The sequence below is a fragment of the Rhipicephalus sanguineus genome, chromosome 3 (genome assembly GCF_013339695.2).
Source record: "Rhipicephalus sanguineus isolate Rsan-2018 chromosome 3, BIME_Rsan_1.4, whole genome shotgun sequence".
Taxonomy (NCBI): Eukaryota; Metazoa; Arthropoda; class Arachnida; order Ixodida; family Ixodidae; genus Rhipicephalus; species Rhipicephalus sanguineus.
Genome location: NC_051178.1, coordinates 230,344,041 through 230,356,417, shown reverse-complemented (window position 1 = coordinate 230,356,417; position 12,377 = coordinate 230,344,041). Strand labels below are relative to the sequence as shown.

General features: G+C 44.4%; 1 pseudogene; it reads right to left on the bottom strand.

Annotated features, from left to right (window-relative positions):
- Nucleotides 1-4,222: 4,222 nt before the first annotated feature.
- LOC119388369 (uncharacterized) lies at nucleotides 4,223-8,350 on the bottom strand (annotated as a pseudogene).
- Between the last annotated feature and the right edge of the window lie 4,027 nt (nucleotides 8,351-12,377).

Sequence of the window (12,377 nt, the reverse complement as noted above, 5' to 3'; positions counted from 1 at the left end):
GAAGCGTATTTGTTCGATGTGAAAAGTGCGCAGCGTACCAGGATGGCCCGGATACGCTGTTGCCTCGAAGTTCGCCACGGTGTCCACAACTGTCACATTGACGGGCACGGTTTTTTCCTTCCGCACAAGGGTGTCTCCCTTAACCTGCAAGCAAGACGATATGTGCAGCTACTTTTTCTGAAGTATTCCGTTTTAGTACTAGGGAAAGAAAACAGCTTTACGCCAGTTTTAAGCCCCACAAAAAGAATATTTGAGCAAACCATTGATTAATGACCATCTTCACCTGTTGATCTCACGCACGGCCCCGCCACGGTGGTCTAGTGGTTATGGCGCTCGACTGCTGACCCGAAGGTCGCGGGATCGAATCCCGGCCGCGGCGGCTGCATTTTCGATGGAGGCGAAAATGTTTGAGGCCCGTGTACTTAGATTTAGGTGCACGTTAAAGAACCCCAGGTGGTCGAAATTTCCGGAGCCCTCCACTACGGCGTCTCTCATAATCATATCTTGGTTTTGGGACGTTAAACCCCAGATATTATTATTATTATTATCTCACGCACGAAGTACAGTGCGGTGGTAATTACACAGTTAAAATTGATCGTGTTTTCTCCTTTGACGAAACAACATTTTTATATTTCAGATGTAACTATACCTGTAATTATCTTTTTCAGCCAATACGTTCGGCGGCGATTCTCAGGAAGCTACATGAGGGAAGTAGCTTCGGGGGTGTTGAATACATTATTAAATTACGCGTAAGTGAGTGTTCTATTCGAACATTTCGTCAAAAATTCTATCTAGAGATAGCCCTTTCTGTCAAACCGAACTTATGATAATGTACACATGCATACTCTTACTAATGCACGCAGATGTCATAAAATCGACAGTTTTGCAATGGTCCCAGTAGAAAGAAAGAAAGAAAGAAAGAAAGAAAGAAAAAAGAAAAACAGAAGAAAGAAAGAAGAAAGAAAGGAAGAAAGAAAGAAAGAAAGAAAGAAAAGAAAGAAAGAAAGAAAAGAAAGAAAGAAAGAAAAGAAAGAAGAAAGAAAGAAAGAAAAGGAAAGAAAGAAAGAAGAAAGAAGAAGAAAGAAAGAAAGAAAGAAAGAAAGAAAGAAAGAAAGAAAGAAAGAAAGAAAGAAAGAAAGAAAGAAAGAAAGAAAGAAAGAAAGAAAGCTGAACTATGGATAGTTGTCTGCCCTGCAAGTGGAGATGGGAATTTGCTTGGGAAAAATAAACCGAAAGAAAAATAAGCGGTGTTAATTTAAACCACGACAGCACTATAGGCACGGCACAGCGTGCGTTCAGTTCGTCACTTATATTGGTGGTGCTTTAGAAGGTCATCTGTTCGTAACAGTAACATCGACTCCTTACCTCAACTATGAACGAGGCGTTGATTCCTTTGAATTCCAGCAAGCAGGAAACGGTGATGTTGCCCTTGATGAGAACCGGTGGGTGACATTCTCCAACTCGGCGAACACCGGTATCGAATCCGTTCAGCGTTCCGTACTTCACCTTCACCTTGAGTTCTCTGTTAGTGATTCCAGTGCTTTTTATCTGATCAAAGAAAGTGCGCCGGGTAAGAAAGTTATGCCAGTTTGTATGCTCATTTATTTCTGCCTTGCTTGCTAAAAGCGTTCAATTTCACTCGCATTCTAACATGTCAATCGATATTTGAGCAGCTATACTTTGGCCGCAACATTCCATTTCGATGATGTCGTCGCCTACTAACCTTGAACTTGAAGTCGGGGACTTTAACGAACGGGTAAATATGCTTTAGAGCCTTGATCTGTTGTGGGAGCTTGTCTTCCAGAATGATGTCGAGAAACCTGTTGGAATCTCTCACTGTCGACGTGTGAACTGCGGTTGCATGGAAAGTAAGGAATAAAGAATGTCAACGCAAAGGATTGATTATTCTCGGCCCAGATCCTATGCGTTTTCATTTCGTCTTAGCTCACTAACAATTCTTCATCTTGGCAAAAACGTCCCAAAGTAGGGGTTTGGGCTAAATATCAAAGAAATCAAATCAGTAAAAAAAAGTTATCTATAACACGGTATTTACGCGAGTAACTGCACTTAAAACTACGAATAAACAGACTAAATGAAGAATGAAAACTTTCGAAGAGTAGCCGTACTGCTTTCATAAATAACAAAGCTGGACACTTACCAAAGGCAACTAGCGATGCAAGGAGAAATAGCAGCCGGACCATCATGAAGAGAGGCAATCTGTGCATAACAGCGTGTGATCAAAGCGCACAGAGTAAATTTTAGTCTACGAAGTGCGAGCTGCCTTAATCATGTTTACTGCTTTCGCATTGCATTACAGAGAGTGCGAGTAAATGTTGCAATAAAGATGTATAGACTGATTTAGGCGGGAGAACATGAGAATACTAAGGAGAAGTGATATGCAATAGCTTTGCCATCGAGAACATTTAACTGATATATGTTTGTAGTATTTTAATTCAGCTTGTTCTGTACAGGTCTTTTTTATGATGATTTATGGCATCAATCATTTAGTGACTGCCAGCGGTTTTCAAGGAAAGGAAACCATAGCTGCTGTAGAGAGTTTTAGCGGCCTCACGCTAAACTGTGCAAAGCATTCAAACTTTCCACGTAATGTCTGCTGCCGTGCTGTAGTGCATAATATTTTGACAATGTAAATTATTGAAAGGGGTACTTTAGCGGTTCTCGGTACAAAGCCTTCCCCAAGCTGAAGCGCACTGCTCAGTAACTAGCATTCAGTTAGACTAAGGACGAAATTTTATATAATCTTTATAACATAATAAAATATTCCTGCCCAATGAACACTTTGAGAATTTCGCTGTCCTGTAGAAAACTAAACAACGGGGCCCTGTGCGCACTGTTTCCAGAGAACGTACACGAAACGTACTTGCCTCACGAACTGTACCACTGAGCGCCTGCCACTCGACTGAAGAGAGTGAGCACCGATGCAGCACTCGTCTCGCCTTGCCTCTTCGTCTACTGTGCTCGCTTCGCCGACGTCCGGCAAATTCCGCTCTCCGATTGCAAATCTACCCGAGACGTAGGACTCGTGCACGTAGGCAACGTAAGACCCTTATAAATCATCATCGGTGTACGAGCTGGCCAAATGAAGGCGTACAGAAATTCGAGAGATGTATGCTGTCGCATGTTCTTATTCAGATTGGAGGCATCACATTCTCGAAACGGAGAGTTTCGCAGCGATCACCGCGAGCAACGGTGAAACAAGATAAATCATAAATGCAATGTTGCTTTCATGCGGCAATCGAACACTTAGCCAACAAATCTTGTCTTCATAATGTGATAAGGCACCTACGTCCCAGGACCCAAATAAGCCAAAGGCTGTTAAAGGGGTCATGAAGCACCCCTTGGGCTTGTTAAAAAAACACATCCTGCGGAGAGCTGACACGGCTATCAACTGCTCAGCCAAATATTGCAGTCGTGCGCGCCGCGTAAAGGCTACAAGCGGAACGCGAAGTTGCTGTTTTCTCAGGCGCTCTCTTTTCAAACAGAGGCCGGTTCTCACTCTCGTCGGTGGGCGGGGCGTACGCCCTTTGACGTCACGATCTGCATCTCCACGTCGCAAAAGACATAGCATCCTCACTGGCCGACATAAATCGAGAGCGGTGTGCGCTTCTTGCCACGGGGTGCCGCCACTTGCCGGCGCCGCACTCCTCAGTACACGGTAGCCGCACTGGCGCACGCGAATCACAGCGGGAGAGCGATCGCGTTTCATGATGCGCGCTGACGTAACTTCTTTGCCCCCGTGCCATTCCTCCCTGTGTAGCTTCCAATGCGTTCGTCGGCACGAGAAAAGAGAGAAAGAGCTGAGAGCGTGCGCCAAACCCCCGTAACCCGCTCATTCTTGACGGATTCGAGAAATTTTTGCGGCAATCGATACGGGAGGCAGTAAGCTCCGATACTGAGGTCATTAGATCATTACTTGGAAAAGTGCTTCATGACTCCTTTAAGTAAACAAGCTTGTTATATCCGTCTCACTTCGGGTCTGTTTTGCGCTCCTTCAGTATAAAATGAAACAAGAACAACGCTGGAATCCGCAGACGTTTTCGGTTCTGAGTGTTGTCGTTTCTTCAAATCTTCAGTGAGTGCCCCCCATTATGAATGAGTATCATATTAGCGTACGAAACGCTTTGTTAACTGTATACGTACAGATTGCGGAACAGTGCTGTCTATTGTCTAGTGTCCGCAATGAATAACTGATCACTAAAATGGATGTGTGTCAAAAGCTTTATTGGTTTATCACAACTGATTAAAAACATGATTGTAAGATGGTTCTATGGTGTAACCGACAGATTTTCCGCATAGATTTCTTTTCGTAATTTGAAGAATAATTTAAACTCGAAAAGAGGCATTTCCCGACTCTTCTGTATATATGCATTCATCTTTGCCGCACGTCTGGCACTGTGGTGTTCAATGCCATTCGGATATCTTGTCACGCGGCTGCGAACTTTGTTGCTGCTATGGCCGAGCGTTGACTAATCGGGGCTGTCGTCTGCGCGTTCTGCGGAGACCACAGAAATCACCAACTTCAGGGACTAGGAAATCGCAGTCCATCGAGGGCACGGTTGAGGAGGTGCATGTAGTCGTTGTAAAGGGCATCGTACAGCACAGCCTTCACTTTCTCTTCAATCTGGCGAAGGAATTCTGTCTTTCGCGCGTCGTTGAGGTGCAGGTTGTCGCCGTAAGTAGTGCGCAGCCTAATCCTGTCGATGTGGAAAGTCCGCACGATGCCCTGCCCGTCCGGTAGCCGATGTTGCCTCGAAGCGTCCCGTGGTATCGACGACGGTCACGTTGACGGGTACGCGTTTCTCGGTACCCAGGAGGTTGTCGCCTTCCGTCTGTGAACATATAGAAACGAAAAAAATTTCAGTCGATGTGGTGTTTGTTGAAGCCCAACAATGCGCTATGTTGGGCCACTTGATGAATAGCTAATTAAAAGACGTGGCGCAAGGTTTCAAAGAAGAAGAAGGGACAGAAAGAATGCCATCGCGTTCTTTCTGTCCCTTCTTTTTTCTTCTCGTTTGTAACATTGTGCCGCGTTTTTCAACTTGAGGCCCGTCGCGGTCGTCCGGATTAAGGTATTGCTGCGTGTTCACTAAATAAGGCGAATCAGAAACGTGTAGTCACTCATATTTTCTTGTGTTGTCTTTCAGAGCATTACGCTGTCGGTTACATGCACAGAACTGCAGGACAATATCGCAAGCAAAAACACAGTATAATGGCTTACACTCCTGACACTCCACGCAGAATCAACCTAGAAGGCTTGGCAATGAAGAGAGCCCAGTACAATTCTGTGTTTTTGGAGTCTTCGTGTGTAGATTTTGTTTGCCGAGTAGCTGCCATCGATTCGAAATTCCGATTTACTGCTGCTTTTCACGCCTTGTATGTACGTCGTTGTAGAAGGCTGCATAACATATATTTTCTAGATGGCGTTTAGCACGTACTGAAAGTAGGAGCATTTTTAAATATTAATTTCCATTGATTGGAAGCCACCGATGGTAGAAATAGGATCGATCGCAAACTCCTGCTTACAGCAAAAAGCCAACTATAAACACACCGATTCTAGCTGGCATATTGATTCGTATTTAAAGATTGCATTAAGCAGTATCTCCTCAAGTGACAACACCGCTTGTAAGATTTAATGTGCTAGCCAATTACAAATATTCTTCAAGACCTAGATAACAAGGGGTATCATGATATTGTACTAAATGTTTTCTCCTGGCCTTAAAAAGCAATAAAGCAGTGTACCATGCGGGTAGATCAACTCTGCCAGCGTGGCATACAAATTCAGTTAGACCCCCATTGTGTATCTTCCGGTGTGCAATCTGGACCTGCGAGTAGTCTCCCATGAATTTTTCACACCCTACAATATAACTGTAGTCGGATACAACTTTAGAAGTCTACGTCATTTCCTCCCCAAAGGCGAATGCACAAAAGCCTGCACTCGAGACTTGACGTCATGAGCCTGACTGCTGGTGACCCTTAGTAGCGGAGCTAGGCGATCGGCTGCCGCGCTTCGGTCATCTGTGCGGAGCCTCTCCGGACTTCTTAAGTTGTAGCCTGGGCTCGAATTTGTATCCGTGAGCAGATGTATCTTTGAGCACGGGTAATGGCAGCATGTGCAGACGGGTCCATTGTTAAAGGGAACACTTGTGTGCAAGGCATGTGCGGATTTCACTCTCTCGCAAAAGCATAGTGGCTTATACTTGAATAAGAATAGTGGTAATTGACAGTTTGGACTTCTTTTGACAAACTAATGCCGTGCACGAGCAATGTTATACACATCCACTTGCAGTTAGGCAGCCAGCAATATGGAAGGAGCTCATTCGAGTGTTCGCGTTAACAGTACACCGTACTGTACGTTGAATAGAGCTTTGCAACCAGAAATTTTGTATTGAACAAGTCGTCTTTGAATGCGTGACCTAAATTATCGTACATAATGCGACTTCTAGCGACATTCTCAGCGGGTTTTGTAGTTAGTTCCGAACGCCAAAAACATTGTTAGAGTATATGAACGCACTACTAAATATATGTTAACATGCACTGTAACTGCAAGTGAATAACTGGAGACAAGAAAAACCAAAGGAAAACGTTAATCATCGGACTTGTTTGTGTTGCGATAATGTTCACTAAATATGCAACTTTATTAATCTGCAATTGGGAGTGTTGTTCTGATTATGTTTTTATTAACTGCAATAGCACGTACCTTAGCGACGAAGGTGGTGTAGAGGCCGTTGAAGTCGAGCAAACAGGAGACGCTGACGTTGAATGCTACAGGTACCGGCGGGTTGCAGTCAGTAGTGCGGTGGATACCGGTGTCAAAAGCCTCTCACCGCTCCTTCCTTCATCTTGACCTTGAGGTCACGGTTAAGACCCCGAGTACTCTCCACCTGGGTTCAAAACAAACATACCTGAGTGCATGCTTGCATTGTTCAGATTTCAGGTGTATGAGTTAGTTTCTAGATCTACTGGCTGAAGGCTCGGGATGCTATCGTGTTGATATGTACTTCATGTGAAACTGTGCTTCAAAGGACATTGAAGTCAAAGAAAAGTTAAAATACGCTTATTGATTGCCAATCTGAAGCAACCAACAGTTAGGCTGAGCAGAGTGCACAAGCTTGGCGTGCCAGAAAGCGGAAACGCTAAAGACTCGGATCAATTAAAGCGACATTAAATGCTAAAGTAGTTGTGAGGCCAGTGTTTAATCGATTACCAGCATTCTTGCCTCCACTTATAGACTTCGATTCACGCTTCCTTCCTCCACAGCATACTTCGCTAAACCTAGTACCCGAGTTTAGTGAGCATTAGGATATTTTTCACTTCAAATAAAGTAGCAGCGTTTGTGTTCTTTTAATTCAAGATGAATTTTAGCTACAGAAAGAAGTGATTAAGACCCATTTTTCAAGTAAGATCGTTCTATTACTTTCCTCGCGCATGTCCGTGAAGTGAAGCTCTCATTGCTTATGTACTAGATGAGCGGAACTAAAGCGACTTGATGCGCAAAAAGAAATAAACTACTGGTAATAGTACACCACGAACGAGCTAGGAAAAGAAACATTTTTTTTGCATGAGGTTGCAATGCGAACTTACCTTGAACTTAAATTCCGGGATGGTTACGTTTGGAAATAGTCTCGAGTTTGATCGTACAAGGTTCGGCATTTTCTGGAGAAGGATTAGGTCCATGAAGGCATTGGAGTCTTTTGAACCGCCCGCCCAGGAAGCTGTAAATGCGAACGAAGAATAATTTTGTACTGCTCTCAAACAAGTCATTGGTTTTTAAATGGTGGCACCTACAATCGTTATAGTGAATTGCGGAACTAGTCTAATAACAGATTCGTATAAATTACGTGCTGCTACAGCCCTCTTGGTGACCTGAATGGTTATTTACAGTTGCTCTTAACACGCTTTTAAGCAGTTCGTTGTATGTGGCTTAGTAAACACTTACCGCAGATGAGGGCAGCGAATAGCAGGAGATGGCCAATACCAGCCATTGTCTCTTTCTTGAACCTAGGGGAAAGTGTCAGTTGTAAATTCCGGAGAAAGAAAGAACAAAATAAAAACGGCAAGTTCGTCTGCGGGGGCACAGAATGATTTACGGATGACACGGCGTAATGCCGACATAATTAAAATAGCTCGAAGGATTTCATAACACTGCGAAAGTGATGAAGTACGTCCATGGCAGAAACTTGTTCAAATTCTCGGGTTCCATTTATACAGCATTCCTTTGCACCAAGCGCTGTCGACCGTTCTAATTATTATTTGCCAGTTCCATTTGTTTCTCACTTGGCACACAAAGAACAAAGAAGCACCGGTACCAAGTCCAGCCGATAACAACGCAAGCATAGTCAAGGCCACACTACATGCGGAGGGCGAGGCTGTCCTCGCTTCCGGCTACACCGTTCCCAATATATGCGAAGCTGCAACGGAACAAGGCAGCAGACAAGTGGCTACGAGTCGCTGCAATAGAACGGTCATCCTACTGCGTAATTAAATGCAAGAGCCCCGCGGTGGCAACCAGTTATGTAGAGCCAAATTTATAACGCAGAACATAAGCACTGCCAAGTGCTGCATTTGCGTTCAACCTTTGCAACATGAAAAAAGCGAGATAGTTATGCACACTTATAGAGCACAGCATTCCGAAACGCAAGGTTCACAGAAATTCGAGCCATCATATACACCTATGGCTGCATTACAACGCACAATTTCTGCGTGACGAATGCTCCGTTACAGCGAAGTAATTAAGCGAAAGCGCATCAGAACCATCTCGGTTAATTCACACCAATATTTCTTTTATGTTGCGCTTTATCGAAATGGAGGTTTCTGGGGAAAGGCCTTCGCGCGGTAGTGAACATATATAGGATAATGATGGTTATGATAAGATAGCCGATACTTGATCCCATTATTAGTACAGCGATGGTGTGCAACGATTCCGCGAGCATCATAACCACTGACTTTCATGAAAGCCAGCAGATAATGAAGACGAGGAAAATAAAAGGGGAAGTTAATTGTACTCTTTTAAGTGTATTGCAGCAGTTGTGACATATATGTGAAGAGAGTAAAGCAAACCAATTGAGCTACGGCGGCGGTCGTCTCCTCGTCCACATTATCGGGTATTTATGTGCAGGAAACCTGGGAGTGTTAGCGCCGCTGGTAGCCATGACGGCGAGTGCTACGTGACACCATCTGGCAAAAAGAAACACTCGCCGTCACGGCTACGAGTGGCGCTAACACTCCTAGGTTTCATGCACATAAATACCCGATAGTGTGGACGAGGAGACGACCGCCGCCGTAGCTCAACTGGTAAGAGCATCGGGCACATAATCCGAAGATTGCAGGTTCGGTCTCTGCCGGCGGCAAGTTGCCTTTTCGTCCAGTTTACTTGCTTCACATATATATCACAATTAGTACTACAATACACTTAAAACAGTACAGTTAACATCCCCTATGCCTTCCTCGGCTCCATTATATGCTGGTTTTCATTAAGATTGTGTCGAACAAAGAAACGAGCCCTCGAAATTATCTTCCTTTATTCATAACAACTGACTGCTATTTTTCAGAACTTATTGCTATACTAATTTATGGTAGATAGGTGTAAACAAAGAACGGGTATGTAATATTCAAGAGAGAAGAATAATAGTTTTTTGAAAATTCATATACGTCTGCAGAAAAACTACTAGCGAATATCTAGCAAATAATAACGACTTAATTTTCAGTTGTACTGCACACCATATCACTAGGTCAGTTACCCGTTCTTTTGTGCCCAGAGATGCGCCTCAACATATGCACTGGTTGACAGCGCGTACCATATCATTAAATAGAATACAGAATGAGTATTGCAATTTCATGGCGTTTGGGAAATTAAGCTACTAGGTAGGTATCGAATTAAGTAAATGCTTAATGGAAAGCGTAAAGTGTACATATAACGATATCTGCTCCAGCAAAGGGCCTCAAAGCTGCATGCGTGCCTATTTGAATAGATGCTCTCGTATAATTGTGGTAGTGCCACTGAATAACCTCCAAGTGAGCTCTAGACAGAATGTTAGCGTGGCAACAGTTTGTTGTTCATCGCCCATCACGTACAATTACGACTCACGTTGTACAACTTCGATTGGCGTAAACTGGGTGTGCTTATTATCCGAAGGAAAGCGCGTGTGCAAAGACAAAGTTAAAGTTGTTGGGCTCTGCTATTCTTCTTAACAACTCAGACAAATCCTTTCTAGATGTTTCCTGCCGAAACAGGTACAAACAGCGCTAGCGTGCTCGTTAAAGTTTGCCCGCCCTGGACGAGAAGTCGTGTTCCACAAAAGCATACGTACCTTTGCTGCCTTGTGCTGGGTGAATTGGCGCGTCGCGTGTGGCGTTTTCCTCGTGCGGCTAGTACGCCTTCGCCTGCCACCGACCCTTTTGGCGGTCGTCTCGAGTTGCCGCTTCAGATAGCGGTGGCTGGACGGCCGACGGCGTGTCGTCAGCGGCAGCGGCAGAAAACCAGTTCGCGTGTCGATCTGCCCCTGAGCTCGGTGACGTTCTCCTCGTCCCGTTGCAAGCCTTCGATGCAATCAGAAGTGCCAGACGGCTGTGTCCGCGGGCGCGAGACTGTTTATGTAAGCGCTCCGTTTGAGGACAACGCGTACGCTGACACCTTTGTGACGCCGTTTCCTGAGTAACCGCATACTTCGCGCGCCCGATGCTGCTATGATCAAAGAGGCCGTGTCGCATATCACCAGTACGCCTCATCAGTACGCCACGAGCCTCCATTGCTCGACAAAAACAAGGAGGAGGCAATAGCAGGAAAACTGGCTTCATGGAAGCGTTAAGATAAATGAATTACAATGTATTCAGGCGGGAAATCTCGGAATCTGGTGAACTTTGCAGCGTTTCTGCAGTCATATGTCCTAAAACACAGTATCTATACTTCGTATGAGTTTTTTGTTTTACTTTGTTTACTACCTCAAGTTAGTTTAGGCAAAAATACAGTGTCGTATCTTTACTTAGATGATGTTCTCATGTTATGACTTAAAATATTTCAGACTGCGCATGAACGACTTTCGAATGTCAACTTTGCTTTGAGGATGGGGCAAGTTGGTTTGTCATTCGTAAACTGAAACGGCGCAACAAGGGAAATGTAGAGACAGCCGAACCGCGGTCGTAAGAAAGGATATAAAATGAGTGTTGGCCAGTAAGTTATATAAAAGAAGAAAAGATAAAGTAATAATCTAAGCCCTGCCTGCTAAATAAAGGACAGAGCGCTGACTTCCAACTGGTTTTCCAACTGGTTTTATTGCCAGGTTGCATGAAATAGGATATATGACTGCAGTCACACGAAAGCAAGCAATACCAATGCAGCATTGCGCCAAGGGGAGACTGCACCGTTCTTAGTCATACAACAGATTTCAACGTTGCATGCACGGTTTAACTGATTAATAAACTGCGTTGATTGTAATTCAATGTCGTTTTGGATGGCTAAGCCAACAATGATTTAACATCTTCGGGTAAATGTGCAGCGCGGCACAGACGAAGGGCAAGAAACGGACGACACGAGCGCTGTTTTTTGTCCTTCGTCTGTGCCGCGCTGCACATTTACCCGAAGATGTTAATATACCAACTCGACCACATCGCCGTATTAGTTCAATGATTTAACAACTTTCTAAAGACATCATTCAAACATTGACGTTCATGGCTTGAACGTTGTTTTCATTGCGATAGTGACAGAATATAAGCAATTGAGTCATAATATTATTCTGAAGGCAGCATGACCGCTAACTTTCCGAAGTATTAACAAAAGGAGTTCAGTAAGTCTTTCAACAGCATGTCGCTCTGTGGACCCAGTATCTTCTCATTCGAACAAAAGTGCCTGCAGAGAAATGTAGCGTTCACAACGGCACCATCAAGGCAACGCGTTCGGCGCCCGCGCAAGAAACGCTTGATGGCGTCGACGTGGAGTTTCAACTTTCAACGCGCTGTCTTGACTGTGCTGCTATACCTTCTATGGTGAACTTCATTAGTGGCGATGTCCCACCATAGCCATGCTGTTGTATAGACGGTTCGGTTTGCTTTGAGCGTAGCTTTGCTTTAAACATAGCCATGGCTGCGTAAGTAAACATTTCTTGGAATAAGATATTCAAAAAATGTTCCGGTTCACAAGCAGCAAATGTTACGTTGATGTTTATTCACCTAGCATCAAGGAATAAGTGTGCGAAAAAATGGGGAAGAAATACACGTCTCGGATACCTTGTTGGATGGATGACTGAGAGAAAAAGACAGTTTCGCCGCAAGGGCGAAGCACTTCGCATTGTTTGACGCCCGGTCGTTATCTCACTCTCCCGCCATGCTATATAACATACGTTAACGCGAGAGAGAAAGGGAGA